Raw genomic sequence first — 13,708 nt, 5'->3', positions numbered from 1 at the left:
CAGTTTATGTGAGACAGACATGGGAGAAGTAGCAAAAACTATTATTAACCCAAAATAAGCTTTAAAGTTAGAGCTGGGTATCATGGCCAATTTCCTGAATAGATTTGATTCCGATTAATAAGGTTTTGAATAGATTAATCACGACTGGATTCATTGATTAATCTTGTAAATGTAAAATATATACGTGCAGGGACCACGTCATAGGAATGTAACGATGCTTCAAGGCTCAATTTTTGCTTCAAGGAATTTTTGTAATCGAGTTAGAGTAACTCGATGAATCGTTTCAGCCCTAAGTAATAATATAGACTAAAAAAAACTGTTCACAGGTCTTATATGTTGCTTAACATGAATCATTTCCTGACTTCAATAGATTAAGTAAGCAACGCAGCAAAGAATAAGAAAAAATATTTAAAATGAATTAAATTAAACCAAAAAACGAATATTAAACTTTACCTTTAAATGTTATGTGGTCTTATTAATTTTTTCATCCGCATCAATCAGTCAGAAAGGTAAATGTCTTCATACTTATTCCACCCTCCATGTTTCACCTTTCCCAATTACCCTCGACTGTCTTTTGGTGTATTTAGTTTCGTCCCCTTTGTCTCTCTTTACTCTCATCACAACCGTCACTGACATGGTGTGGGTAGCACCAACGTCATTCTAAACCTCCAGCCGCTCTATTCACAAACTCAAACACAAAGAACTATTATCATGCCACCACAGCATGGCTAATGCCTTTACTGCCCTAAATGCCCACACTCCCTCTTTAATTTTCTCATTTGGATTCATCTGGAAACCTTTTTTAATGAAGCGAATGGATGATTCAGTTTTTTAAGACAACAATGAAAAACACACAATCTTATCACTGAGTGTTACACCCTCAGGAATGTGCCGATATAAAAAAATATATGAATGAGTAAAAATGAGTTTATGGAATAACATATAGATTAAAGCATAGCTTAAAGCGGTATGTTCTGTCTACTTTTGCTTGACCTAATGTAACCAACAAAAACTGACAATATGTTGTTTATGTTTTTTCTTTAAGATCTGAAATTTTATATAACATTTCAAATAGAGATGTCCTGATACAACTTTTTCATTTCCGATATGATACCGATATTGCAGCCTTGCGTATCAGCCGATACCGATATCAGCATGAATCATACATACTTGTATTACTTTTTTTTTTTCTTTAATAAAAAATTAATAATTCCTTTTTTTGTAATGTGGAATGTCAGAAAAGGCGTGATCAAGTGATGTTACTCAAACAGAGAACAATAGTCAGCAACAGTAGGTATGAGGAAAAACTGACCCATTTATTATTAACCAATTGGTTACATAAGTTTGAACCTTCAGCATAATATCTACAGTATTCTACAATTGAATAAAATAATTAAAAAATGAATTGGGGGAAAAAATAAATAAAATAAATATCGGTAAATCTGGAAATTGTAATCCGATATTCGCTTTCAGGCTTATATCGGACCGATATCCGATATCGATATCGGAACACCCCTTGAAATGGTATATAACATTTAAAACATTAGAATTTTAAATATGACCTTGCTTAACCTTTACCAAAGCCTATTTCTAAAAAGGCTATCATCAAATGTCATTGACTAACACAGTAATGATGTCCATACATCACTCGGCTACACATAGATTTTATGTATATTGCTCTAAGGCAGACTTTTTCAACGTTGAGGTCGTGACCCCATGTGGGGTCACCTTAAATATCTAGTAATTGATAAAAAAAATTAGTTTTTAAATTATAATTTAGTTTTTTAAATTATTATTATTGATGAATAATTGTTTTAAAAAGAAAAGATAAAAAGGAAAAGAAAATGAATAAAGTAATATAAGAAATTGGGGGAGAAAGAATATGTATTATTCTTTACCACACACAATCTCAAACAAAAGTATTCTTTCACTTTCTCAAATAAAATGCAGTATAAATATTTGAGCTGGCACATCTTGTCACCGTGTGCACTAATCTTTGCTACTTTGTATTTGTAACAATATAACAAACAAACGTGATTCTAGAGAAAAAAAAATACTTCTGGGGTTGCTAGAAATTTGTGATATAAAAATGGGGTTATGACCCGAAAATGGTTGGGAACCACTGCTCTAAGGCAAGTGAATTAAACTCATTTAGTGTGAGAATTAAATGTGACACAGATTTGTATGTATAACACTATCAAGTAGGGCTGCTCGATTATAGAAAACATAATCACAATTATTTTAGTCATAATTGAAATCACGATTATTCAAACGATTATTTGTCAACCAAAAAGTTTTTTTCTTTTTAGTACAAAAAAAACATAAAATATATTCTTTAAATATAAATAAAAATCCTTCAAACACTAAAATCAAGTATGTTCACTTTTGCACAAAACAAAACACTTTTTGAACTGATGTGTCTTTGCTCTAGGTCTTCATCATCAAACCCAACGATATATTCCCATATCAGAGAATTTGACTTGCCTTGTTTGTTTACCAAATGTTTTTTCTCCTGCCATGTTTCAAGACCACAAGCAACAACTTTCCTCATGTTGTCCTGTAGGCTAGCTTTAGATTTGAGAGGGGAGGAGTGTGCATGTGCGTGGATTAAACCACTCAAAGTATTAATAACATGTGTGTACCAAGCTTTATTATTTGTAGGTGTCTGAAATAGTGGTTTTGTTTTGTTTAGCGAATAAAACGTGTAAAAAAAAATAAAAACATTATTATTTTTTTTGTTTTTAAATAGTTTTTCTTGATTATGTTATTTATGTAATCGTTGGGTGTAATAATCCAAATTGTCATCAAATTTGATTAATTGAGCAGCCCTACTATCAAGTGTAAATACTCCACCCAATTCAAACAATGCTGAATAATAGAGTTGATGGGGATTATTTTATTACTTGAACTACAGTTTGTCACGTGTGAACACTAATGTGTGAGCAGAATACACCCCAATCACTTATAAACAGATATATGAAGTCACCCGTTTGTTTACCATCTGTTTAAATCGACAAATTGCTGCCACAAGATGCAAAGAAGCGTGATGGTGGCTGCCATTTTGTGTGCCATTGTCCTTTGTGTACCGTTACGAATGTTTCTCATCCCAGACTGTTGACGGTAACTCTAGAAACCAGCCACTGACGGCTGAGTGTCATGACTTAAGTTACTGACAAAGGATATTGGTTTTGCTGCCGATGGGGGCAGCTAAGGAAATTACCTGAATTAAAAGATACAAATAATGTTGACAGTAAAATATATATTTTTAACTTAAAAACCTGAGCAGAAAGCCTTTTGCAATATAGAAAACCATTTTTAAAATGGTAGGAGAGTGGAAATACATGAACATCTTGACAGACAAAGTATTCTAAATGATGTTTTCATTTCATCCCAAAGACACCAAAATTAAACCATCAGTGTTATGGCTCTAGATAGTGTTTAATAAAGAACCCCCTCTAAAAGCTTTACTTAAATTTGAGAAAAAAACACCAGCCCAAGACATACCCAAAGTGGAACAAGAACTGTTTTTGAACCCTTTGGTGCACATGCCTTAGGTTGATTTCTTCTAAAAGATAACATTCTAAAAACAGCCATAACTTTTGACTGCTTTAGTGTTCAGTCATGATCTTGGGCTCTGTGGAAAGGTTAGACTTGGGGGCATATATATTACAGTGTAATCCAATTCACTCTCAGTAACACTGTCAAATAATCAGCAAAGAAAAGGGGACATTTTGTGTATTTTTCCTCTTTTTTGCAGCTCAAAAAGGTATAAGATAAGAAGTCAATGCAAGGTCTTTAGTAATAAAAAACAAAAACAAAACAAAATAAAACAATGTTTACATTTTTACAACCCATTTAGAACTTTTTACAGTCCTTTTTCTGTGTGCCAGGCTTTTTAACAACCCATTTACAAGTTTTTACAGTCCGTTTGTTGTTTTCCGGGCCAAAAGTGCAACAGGATGCTGTGATTAGCATACCTAGGCATGCTAATGTGTCAGTGATTAGTTCCTATCTTCCTTCCACTCCATGGTCCAAACTGAAACCGTGTGTTATTGTTGAGCTGCTGCTTCAAAACTACAATCAAAGTATAAGTGAAATTAGTTCTCATTTTTGTTGTGTCTTTTTTCTGATAGACATGATACGTCATGTTCGTCCCCTATCCAATCAGGGCCTTCCCAACCCCCAGACCTAAAGCAGAATTACCTAAAGCCGAATAAACCGGGTTTCCATGTAAACCTCAGTTTGGGAATTCATATGTCCATGTAAACATAAATCAGAACACTTTAACTCCGAATGATTAAATTTGGAATAATAAAACCCAAATTAAAAACATCATGTAACCGTGGCCAGTGAGAGAGAGCAATAGTATCAATGTGATGTGGCACTTCGAGATGACTATTGTTGTAATTCGCACTATATAAATAAAGTTGAATTGAATTGATGTTAAAAGCCTCGTATTTGCACTTAAATGTGCTTACAACACTATATTACAAATATCAGAAATTACTATTAACTAGTACAGTGCTCATCAGAAGTATCTATTCATGTGGGAATTTCACCTAATTCACTTTGTGTGTGTGTGTTATTATGGTTAGTGCTGTTTATTGTAAGTGTTAAGGTGCTGTTAAAAACTTTCCTCTTTGTGATTGTGGTACCACGTAGAAAGAACATGTCGCACTCTCACGCATGCGCTTCAGCCGCACGCATGCACCCAGTTTTGTGTGTGTGTCTCACTACCTGTCCATCTCTCCTCCATGGGCTCAGTCTCACACACACGCACGTGCATCAGCCGTGCGCATACACCCACTCTGAGACTTGAGGGCTTTGCTAGTATACCAGTGAGTGTGGCTGCTCAGATGCCCCTCCTGCCTCTCTGGTCTAACCCTCCCCCCGGTGTAACCCGTGTTGATTCCACGGTGATTTCAAAATAAAATGAAAATAAATGTTTTGAAACGTAATGACTAAATAGGTCCAAAATAATGGATGCACATATTCAGCATGTATACAAGCTTTTAAAAAAGTGTCAGGTCGATTAGACACCGAGTCAGGCAGATATTCGCTCCACAAACACAGACGCATGCAGACGGTCCTAATTGATAGATGTTATTGTGCCATTTCTCAACAGTACTGTGATAATAATAATAATAATAATAATGATGATAATAAGGTGATTTTAACAAAGTAAACAATAGATTAGTTACAATTTAACGATGACCAGTGCTTTACAAACAATAAGCTGTGCCCAGGCTTGGGGAGTAACAGATTACAAGTAACGGTGTTATGTAATCTGAATACAAAACACATGTAACTGTAATCTATTACAGTAAATTAAAAAACATGTAATTAGATTACAGGTATTTTTTTTTTTTATAAAAGCGGGGATTACTTATGGGGATTACGTTCTAAAAGCAAGCGGAATATACATCAGTGCATCAGACACAGTGCATGCACACGCATTGCGACACTTCGCGGCAAAAAATAACACATGAAACAAGCTGTAACAATGTTGTGATGAAGGGAGTATGGATGATGTATGGAAACTTGTCCGTGGACTCACGGAGCAGCTGGATTTAATACATCTGAGCACTAAACAGTTTTTTAAGCACAGTTGACGGAGCAGTATGTGTGTTTTATGTTTCTGTGTCACGTCAACACTGTTGTTCCGTGGGACCCCTATATAGCAGTCCGACACAAGGCTGCACATCGATAGCATCTGGTTTCATATGGCGTTATATTTGTTCCACAATTCTGCTGTCGACGCACGTTTGAACTTTATAACAACCGTACATGATCCACGTTATAAAAATGATTGGATGGGATTGAAATGAAACCAGCGCGCACAAGAAAAGTTCCAAACAACAGGGTTAACAAAGAACACGGCATACACAAAGCTATGTGTGTGTCTAAAGAACATGCTTGGTTAATAAATAAAACCAATAAAAGCTGATTTTTATCAAGAACTTCAATGCACTTTGTGTTTTAATTAGAGAACATATTTATTGTGACTCTTTCAGCAGTTTAGTCAGTTATAGGCCTTTACATTATTATTTAATGTATGAGTGGGGTCAGGTTAAACAATTTATTAGTTTATGTTGTATATTGTTGGAATATCAATGTTAAATAAACATTTTCATATTTTTAATTGTTTTATTCTTTGAAGCATTAATATTAATTTATACAATTATAATGCTTTAATTTTAGTGGTTAGTACACATTCAGAGCCAGATATGCAATGGGACTAATAATTTGTAGGCCTGTAGTCAACCAAGGAAACGGTTGGTCGACCAAGACTATGGCTCATTTAGTAGACCAAAAAAAATAGAAATAAAAGAATAACGGAAAATGAATGAGCAGGTGCAGAGGAGGACGAGGAGAAAGCAAAAGAGAGAAACCATTTATGATATTAACCTTATTCAAGCTTTGACCTGAAACCAACAATTAAAACCTATTTTTTACTCACACAAATGACATATTGACATTTGTTTTAGCGGTAAGCCTGCTTTTATTAACAGACAACTGTTCATGTCAACATCAGATCAGCACAAGGGAAAACCAGCACGTCAAACACAGGTGCGCAGTGTGCCCGCCCAGAGACAGCAGTGGATCTATTTACATAATCCATGTATCAAATATAAGGATAGTCCATGTTCTTGTGCAGGATTGATTCAGTAGTGGATGTTTGTGCTTCAAGCCTGTCTTAATTTGTTCCTTCTCTGCTCTGATCTGCTCTGCTCTGAGGACAGTGCACTGTGCTGACAGCTGAAGCGCAACACTACTTTTCTTTTTTTTGCAGCCAGCACTCACAGCTGTTGCTAGACATAGAATCATGTTTAGGCATTAAATAAATAATATTTGATATTTAATCATCATCACCTAAGTGCATTACTTTTTTTTTTAAATGGTATTGAAACCTATATCATTGCTAATGGAAACTCCAACATCATGTTTCATTTATATCCGAAAAAAGAAACAATATCACAGTATGATCTGAATGATGTCTGCCTGCCGTTAAAATGTTGTCGTCAATCCAGGGATTTTTGCTTATACTCTGTATTATTACCTCCGCCAAACAAGAAGAGCAAAAGTGAAGCGCAGAGCGGTATGGTTATGTTTTACCTTCCATTTATCTGTCTGTCTGTCAATGTGTTAGCAAGATAACTTGAAAAGTTATGAACGGATTTGGATGAAATTATCAGGAAAATTGATAACTGGGACAAGGAACAGGTGATAAAATTTTGGTGAGGTTCTCGCAACCAAAAGAAAACACACATATATATATATATATATATATATATCCTGTTCTTTTTCCCATCCACACTGTGGAACTTCTTGTTGATGATGTCATAGGTTCTCTCAGAGTCAACAGCTTAATGTTGACAGGTAGTCTGATAACAGCTCAATGTTGACATGTAGTCATGGTAACACAGCTCAATGTTGACAGGTAGTCATGGTAATCCTGAGTTTACCATGCTAACGTGACCGGAGCGTGTTAGCTGAGCTTGAACCGCTTGGCGGAAGTCTGCCCTCTCTGAGTGCTCTCTAGTTTTATATGCACTGTGCTGTAAGTTAGCGGGTCAGAAAATGGATGGATGAATGGATGGATATGTTGTAAGTTATAACAATCCAGTCCTTTAAAAGCTCTTTTTAGGGGGGTTTAAAGACAAAAATCAATTATGTATTAGGGAAATAGAAATATTTCTGGCAGAAGGCTGCAGGTTAACTGTATTTGTTAGTAGGAAATCAGTTTCAGCAATTAAAGCCACTATATGTACATTACATGACACATGAAAGAAAGGCTGACACTAATGTAGACAAAATTACTTGTTAATATGCAAAACATATACTGACAATTGTTACTAATTTGTGTATGTAACCTTTGTAGCTATAACTATAAAACTTGTTTAAACCTGACATACCACTTTCAGGTGGTGCTTTTTGTTTGACTTATATTACAAAACTGTAACAATAACAAATATTATATACCATACAATAATCATTATAGTATGGTCTTTGGTCTAGGTCAACGATTTAACTGAATTATTCATAATTAATAAGTTGATTGATAATCTTTCAACACCTTATTTAAACTACTGTGGTATTTGCCAGTCTGTGCTAAACTAACACATTTCCTGTAATACAGTGTGACTGTAAAAGGTGGTTTTATGCTTTTCTAAAATAATAGTGAGCAGGATACACATATTCTATCCACGAGTGTTTTTATTTGCATGTTTGGTATTGAAGTAATCCAAAAATAACAAAGTTATCAGCTACATTCATTTAATATAGTGATAATTAGAGTAAGTTACTGATTACATTTTTTAACAGGTAACTTGTAATTGTACCAGATTATTTTTATTTTATTTTTAAGTAACCCTCCCAACCCTGGCAGTGCCGAAGTCACATCCCACACATGCCAGATTACTTTATGATTTGGATAAATGGCAAAGCAACGCCGACGATAGTTGACAAAGGACATATTTTGCAGTTGACACATCGCTAAGCTCTAGTCTGGTACCACCAATTTCAATAGATATGAACTAACCATAAAGTAATTATATTCAAGTAGTTAGTTTTATCACAACTTCTGTGTGTATAAAAACATAAAACAATAAAGGTGATTACAGCCTCAGCCGTAAGCGCTTAGAATCACTCAGCGATACAGAATGGTAATTATATTGTAAAAAGGACTTTATTACTCTAGAGCCTCAATATCCTGATTTAGCTCAGCAGGAGAAGCAGTCATGCTGCCTTCACTGCAGGGGTTCATTACCTCAATGTAACCTGTCGCAAGGGGAGAGTGACATTCAAGAACTGACATCGTGTCAGGCCAAGCTATTCACTCGCTCAACTTTAGCAAGACAGGGCAATCTTAATTTTTAAATACAATACAAAACTAAATGCATGGCTTTGAACGAGAGTCCAGCCTGGTTACACTTTACCTACCCCAGGGAGGTCATATTTTCACTGGTGTTTATTCATTTGCTTGTTCGTTACCAGGATTGCTTAACAGATTTTGACAAAACTTTCACCAAAGACAGACCTTACGCCATGGAAGATTCCATTACATTTTTTGGGGATGGGGGGAGATCCCGATGAATATACCGAGTCCGGATCAGTTTAAAATATCAAAAAATCTCATCGTTGGTGAAATTTCATCTCGGTTCGTAATATGCAGATCTTTATAAAGTTATGTTGTGTTAGTTCTTCAATTAACCCACCGAGTTTCATCCAGATCAGATCCGGATTGCACATTTAATTGTGATTTTTCAAAAAATGAAGGTGCCCAGACATTTCGAACTAAACTTAGGGCCCTAAAAAATTCGCGTTAACGGAATCGACCAATGAAAACGGTTAAATGCGGAAATGGACAAAATCGGCATGAAACGCCATCACCGTGGGGCAAAGAACACCTTTTAAAAACAACTTTAATCATCACTGACTCCTAAATAGAGATCCACCAGTGCCCATTTAACTTTGCTGTGCCTGTAAAGCGCTGCCCGTTTTTCGTGTAGCGCAGCAGGGCTCCGTGAAAACGTGATCAGCTTTAATCGTCTTCCCGTGCTCAGTGTTCGAATTGTTGTGTCTGGCTAACTAAGAATAACCCAGCCCGTGTTGTCTTTTAGTTCTTTTTATTCCGTCCGTGTTGTCTTTTAGTTCTTTTTATTCCAGCCTTTTGTCCGTGTCTCATACGTAAACATTCACAGTCAGCAAGCTACTTCATGTACAACAATTTCAGTGAGAACTTACGGTTTGCAAAATAAAAGTCCGTTGGAGCAACATTATTAGAATGTTACATTCTAACGACATCTCATCAGAGCTACAGAAGATAGGATAATTTAAATTAGGTTAATTTAAACTAAGTTGATCAAAACTTAATCAATAAACCTGATCAGAATCAGTAAATCATTGATCCTGAGAGGAAAATGGGTGACATCAATGCAGTTCTCGTACATCCTTAAATTACATATGGATTATTCTGACTGCTCCTTTTTAATGAATTATGTCACTACAACTTATATCTACCTTTTATGTATTTTAGACATACATTTTTATCTAATTATGAGGTTTTTTTATTTATTAGTTTTTTATTTTGTTTCCCCACAGAAGTTAAAAACTGATATCTTCTTTAAAAAATGATAAATATTTCTAAAAAAAACAGAACCTAAAAAATTAAAGTGGAATAAACGGAATTTGGAAAAAAAAAAAAACAGAATTTGGAAAAAAAAAACGAATTTTATAGGGCCCTATAAACTCTTATTATTAATGGGGAGATACATTTCTTACAAGCCTTTAAAATGTGAATGATTATGGTACCGTGTTAAAAATTACTGGTCCAGATTCTTAACCTGTAATCTGGTAAAGCGGATATTTGGCAATTGGCGGAGGTTTGCGCTCTCTTAATGTATAAATTGGGGATACTGGGTTTGAAGTACAGTAAAGCAAAGGGTGAACTGACAAAATCTCCAAGTTATGGTTAGAGCTGAGTGAAAAAAAATCGATTCAATCAATCTTGAATATATTTCATTTAAATTTTCCGTTATCGTATCATGTATGCTGCAATCAAGTTTTTTTTTTGTTTTTTTTTTACCCTAACCTGAGTAGTAGACCTGACTATAGTCTGGTGTTAGCAAAGTTGACTCCTGCGCCTGCTCAACGCAACAATGCATTCAATTCAATGCACACATGGCAGATGAAGCTCCGCTGGGTAAGGCGCCCCAACTCAAGTCAGAAGTTTGGAACCATCTTATTAACATCCAAGTAAAACTTGAAAGATCAATACTGAAAGGAAATCGAATAGTTATTAATCAATTCAAAAATGTATTAATCGAAATTGAATTGATTTAGGTAAATGGCCATGACCCAGCTCTAATGATCATGGTACCATGTAAAGGATCGCTGGTCCAGATAACTGCAATCTGGTAAAAAGGAGAATTCTGAGTGCTATTCGTATAAAATGGAGATGTGGGGTTTGAAGTCATACAGTAAAGCAATGGGTGAACTGACAAAAGCTCCAAGTTATGGTGCCAATTTCCACTACAACATAAAATAAATAAATAAATAATCATATCAAAATACAAACAGTGCTTGTGAAATCTCTAAAATGTCAACCCAAAGTCGGGTCTGGTGGTCCGTTAGCCTTCAAAGCATCTTGGTTAATATGTACCTGTGAAAAGTTCAATCGGGTCAAGTTTACACAAGTTAATGTTTGAAGTATTAAGGGAAAAGTTTGATTTTGTAACTTTTAGTTGAGAGCCAATGTTGATGTTGGTTTAAATGAGAAACATTGGAAGAAACCCGTTTGACTTTCCCATGCCAAAGCACATGATGAGACCATGTTTATAATTGTAACATGGTCTCCCTGTGAGCTCTTATCTCTGAGACCTCGATCAGCATTTAACAGAGAGAGCAGAATAGCTATAGATAAAGCAGACTGTAAATATTCTCAGGGGAGATTATTCTTTGTTGCACACTAACCATTGCAAAATAGGCTTTTAGGATTTCCAAGTACACACACACTAATCTAGTCTGGTCCTGATTTCAGCATTACTTCACAGATCTGATAAAGCCTATTGTTTCAACTACAACTACTCAACTACATGTGACTACTTTATAAACTGCACCTCCTCTTTTCCAACATTCTGCCTACGTTTCTGCTTCAGCTCAACCATCAACATAGTGGAACAGGTCAGACAGGATCCGTCCTTCCAAGAGTTAAAAGCTGCTAAAGCAAACAGAGGGTGACAAAGCAACTGTAGCTATCCACTAATTCTACCCAAAATAGTGGACGAAAACTAAAGGCACACCCATACTGTGGACACTGTACATTCAGGATGCAGTAATAAGAATGAAATAATACACGTGTATTGACTCATCGAGCTCTAAGCTAATGTTACACATTGCAACATTAGAACAGACAGTCACGGTCCCAGCACAGTTTCTCAAACACTGGTTTTAAGTCAGTTTATCCTTTGAGCTTCATGTGAGACACACCTGATAGGAACACACATATTCTTAGCATTGGGGGCTATGTCACCATATCTGTAAAACATCTGAACATAGCTTCTGATGCCATGGTTATTAAAGAGTACCTCTCACATTCACAGTCTGAACGTGAAATCCAAGATGTCAGGATTTAATTTGAAGATCAGGTAATCAATTGCATGGTTGTATAATAACAGGTAAAACAGGTGTTTAAGTGTTGTTGATAAAAGGAAACCTGCAAGATAGGTTTTTAAATACCAAACATTTTGGCAACCGAAAAGCAAGTTCAGAAGCTGAAGCTTTATCTGTAATTCTATTTCCAAAATAACTATTACTATTGCTTTTCTTGTCGTGTGAAACAGAAAATGGTGGAGACAACGTTTCTTTGGATTATTGATTATCGTGATGTGTTATGTATTTTCAATGCCTCCAAATGCTAATAATGTGTATTATGACACCAAGTATGGACAATTATTTATTTTATCAAGCCATTTTTAACTATATTTTTCTACAGCCTTGGATGCCACTGTGTCTTTATGGTTTTCAAGCTGCTGGAAATGTGAATTTCTCTTGGAGATGAATAAACCATCTACAATCTATAACTGACAAAGAACAAAAATATTTGGGTTTTAACTTTATATTATGATATGAGGGAATTTTTGGCTTTTTTGTTATATCTCCCAAATGTGTATGAATAAAAGAGGCATTTAGTAATGTCGACCACAGCTTTTCAGTGAACATATGAAAGCTAAGGCATGTTGATAGCTAATAAGCTATAGCGAGCCTAAACATACATCTCAAAACTAAATGGAAGATATTTATGAATAATTGTTAAACTTAGAATATTTTTTAAAAAGGCTGATACAATTTGGAGCAAATATCATTTGATAATGAAGAACAACAGTAAATTTTCACAAGCTAAAATGTCATGTCACGTTTTTTCCTACGAAGCCTTGAACGCAACTCACCTGTATCACCTCAGCATTCACTAGTACAAACCATTTAAAATGGGACAAAAACAACAACCTTGACCTCAGAAACCAACAGATAATGAATGGTGTAGAGACAAAACACGAGTACAAACGGTGATAGGTCGAAAATGAGTGGAATATGTCGAGTTTAGCTCTCTGCACCTGCTGTATCACGCACTAGTTTGTTTGCCTGTGAGTTGGTCTTTCTTACCTGTTGATTTGACTGAAGCTCGAGCACAGGTGAAACAGCAGCAGTTTTTTTTGTTTGTTTTTTTGTTTTTGTCCTGAGCAGAATTCAAAGTGATAGGAAGAGAATAACTGGAAAGTGGCTCAGGCTGAGAAAAAAAAAAAATCTAGAACGCAAAAAAGAATATCCCCCTATGAGCATGGACACACGAGCAGTCCCTGATGTCAGGGCTCGTGGGGGGCGGGGCTTGTTGACGTGTTACGAGATGGAAAGAAAAGGGAGTGGCGGGCGGAGGGAAACCAGTGGGATGTCAAGAATACGACATAAGTGGAGCTACCAATGTCATTCAAGGTACTTTAGCATATTCTGCAGGTGAATGTTGATAGTGTAAATAAAAAAAAAAAAAAAAAAGTAATTTAGAGGTCATACACGCATGGGCGGTGCTGGGGGGGCGGGGGGGCTGTACTCCTCATGACACGTGCCCCACAAGGAGATCTCTCTTTCTCTCTCTCTCTCTCTCTGTCTATATATATATATATATATATATATATATATATATATACAATTT

General features: G+C 35.6%; 1 protein-coding gene across 1 annotated transcript in view; it reads right to left on the bottom strand.

Moving 5' to 3' along the window:
* Positions 1-13,362, bottom strand: part of ugt8 (UDP glycosyltransferase 8) — a 28,022-nt gene extending 14,660 nt beyond the window's left edge. Inside the window, exon 1 of the mRNA XM_028458690.1 lies at positions 13,165-13,362. The gene's annotated coding sequence lies outside the window, so the exon portion shown is untranslated. The remainder of the gene's footprint in view (positions 1-13,164) is intronic.
* Positions 13,363-13,708: the final 346 nt, after the last annotated feature.

This window comes from Gouania willdenowi, chromosome 1 (assembly GCF_900634775.1).
Source record: "Gouania willdenowi chromosome 1, fGouWil2.1, whole genome shotgun sequence".
In the NCBI taxonomy this organism is placed as follows: domain Eukaryota; kingdom Metazoa; phylum Chordata; class Actinopteri; order Blenniiformes; family Gobiesocidae; genus Gouania; species Gouania willdenowi.
Note: the sequence above shows the minus strand (reverse complement) of the source record. Positions and strands in the feature narration are given on the sequence as shown.